Source organism: Chrysochloris asiatica, unplaced genomic scaffold (assembly GCF_000296735.1).
Source record: "Chrysochloris asiatica unplaced genomic scaffold, ChrAsi1.0 scaffold00060, whole genome shotgun sequence".
NCBI classification, from domain to species: domain Eukaryota; kingdom Metazoa; phylum Chordata; class Mammalia; order Afrosoricida; family Chrysochloridae; genus Chrysochloris; species Chrysochloris asiatica.
Window position 1 is genome coordinate 9,149,403 of NW_006408578.1, and position 2,393 is coordinate 9,151,795.

Sequence of the window (2,393 nt, forward strand, 5' to 3'; positions counted from 1 at the left end):
ATTTCAACAAGTAGGTTTGGAGACAAGTAATGTCTGCAGATGGATTGAGTTGTTTTCACCATGTTGGCATGTTAAGTTAAAAGCAATGTGGAAAGTAATAAACCATTTTTAACAATGCTGTTATTGTCGTCAAGTGCTGTTGATTCAGTTTAGACTCATAGTGACCCTGTATAGGGTTTCTGAGGCTGTTAATCTTTGTGGGAGCAGAAAGCCTCATCTTTTTCCTGGAGCTACTGGTGAGCTCGAACCACCAACCTGGTGTTTCGCAGTCCAGTATTATTCCTACAGAATCACCACACTCCCCATTATAAATAATAGTATTTATCATCTCTCAAGCTCTTACCTCCATGGCATATCACCACCAACACCAAGCTCTTATGCCAGGTACTCTGCTATGATAATATTATACCTTATCTCGCCGAATTCTCACCATAGTCTTTTAAGGTAGTAATGCATTATGAGCAAACAGACTCAGGATGACCAGACTAGATATAAGAAATGACCACACTATGCTGCACTCCTCTGAACAGTGGGCTACCAGACTCTACTGTCATCTTAAACACTAGACTGATGTTTTATATAGTGGCCAGATGTCCAGTTGGATCAAAATCACTATTGTTGTTATTAAGTTACATAAAATATGTATTGAGGCAACATCTCTGGAGGGTAAGGAGTAGGTAAATTGTTGTTGTTATTAGGTGCTATTGAATACATTCCAACTCTTGGTGACCCTACACGATCGAGTAGAACTGCCCCCACAGGATTTTCTAGGCTGTACCTTTTGTTTTGTTTTGTTTTTGGTTTAATAAAGTTTTATTTTCAAAATGTACATTTGGTTGGACCTGTTCATGCATCTTCATCAGCAGCTGTGGCATCCCCTCCCTTTGTGTTTCTGGTGTAAATTACTTGAGCTGTGTTTGTTGAAACCAGCTTGCTAAGTCCTTTATTAAGCAGCTCCTGAAAGGCTGCCCTGGCCAGGGAACCGTGAATCTTCAGTCTCTCAGAGACAACAACTGGTGTTAAAAGTTTATAGTTGGGAATTTCCTTACAGAGCTTGTCATACGTGGCTTTGTCTAGTAAGATCAGGTTATTAAGCTTGTCCTGAACTTTCCCTTTGGACCACTTCTTCTTTTTGGCCTTGCCCCCAGATTTATTCACTGGGTCTTTACCTTTCTTGGCTGACTTTCTGGCATCTTTCTTCTTCTTGTCGTCCTTGGGAGGCATCACGAAGCTTGGAAAAGAGCTACAACTACAGACTAGCCAAGATGTCGGACAAAAAGTAGGCTGTACTCTGTAGGAGCAAATCACCAGGTATTTCCTCCCGTGGAGACCCTGGATGGCTTCCAACCATCAACCTTCTGGCTGTAGCAGAGCTCTTGACCGCTGTGCTAACAGAACCCCCAAGGAAGTGGTGGGGCCCGAGAATGTGCATTTGTAAGAACATTATTCCTGGTGATGCTGATGCTACTGGCATTTGAGGCCAGTGGACTAGACAGTAAAGGAGATCTGTACTGAACTGCTAAGCACAAATTCAGCAGTTCAAACCCCCTAGCTGCTTTGCAGGAGAAAGATGAGGCTGTCTGCTCCCAGCCTCAGAAGCCTTACATAGGGTCGCTATGACTCAGAATCGCCAGAATGGAAATGGATTTGGTTTTGGTTTAGGAGGCTAGGCAATGACACTACAGTGATTTACATATCACTGCTTGGATTAAAATAATTTTTATAATATTTCTGTACTCACTTCCTTTATTAGTTCCATTATGAATTGTCTATATATGGAAATCATTTTAATGATTTCTATTACTTTTTCAGCTACAAGCTTCTGAATTTTTTGCCTTTTTATCTGATAAAGGCAACTGTTGTACACTTTAGTGTTCTATCACACCCCTTTTGAGTCAGAAAAGGCTATAAATAATGTTTGTTACTGCTTTGCTTAGGTTGAAAAAGCAAAACAAGGAATCTGTGAAGCTTCTCATCATCTGAGCGTCTAGAGACAGCACTTTTCAAATGAAAAGGAACATAATCTAAAACCACATGCATCTTCTGGCTGTCATCATAGCCCCCGTGGAACCCCCCTCCCTCCCCATCACTAGATGGTTGCTTGAACATAAAGCCAGGTACAGTAAAATGCTTCGACTGGGAATGTAGCAATTATTCCATGAGTCGCTGAAGTCCTGCCTCAACAGAGAAAGCCAGCTGACGCAATTCAGCCTGAAGGGCTTTGCAGCAGAGCATCTGGTTTTTTGGTACACTTTGCCTATTAATTTTTATCTCCAATGTGTTGAAAATGAGGGAAAAAAATTCTCCTCCTTGATGCCTGTCTCTCCTTATTTTTCATGTAGGTATCACTGATGTTTCTATAGAACATATTCCCAGGGAAAAAAAAAAAAAAA

At 41.1% G+C, this 2,393-nt stretch overlaps 1 pseudogene; it reads right to left on the reverse strand.

Moving 5' to 3' along the window:
- Positions 1 to 846: 846 nt before the first annotated feature.
- On the reverse strand, positions 847 to 1,224 carry LOC102812286 (annotated as a pseudogene).
- Positions 1,225 to 2,393: the final 1,169 nt, after the last annotated feature.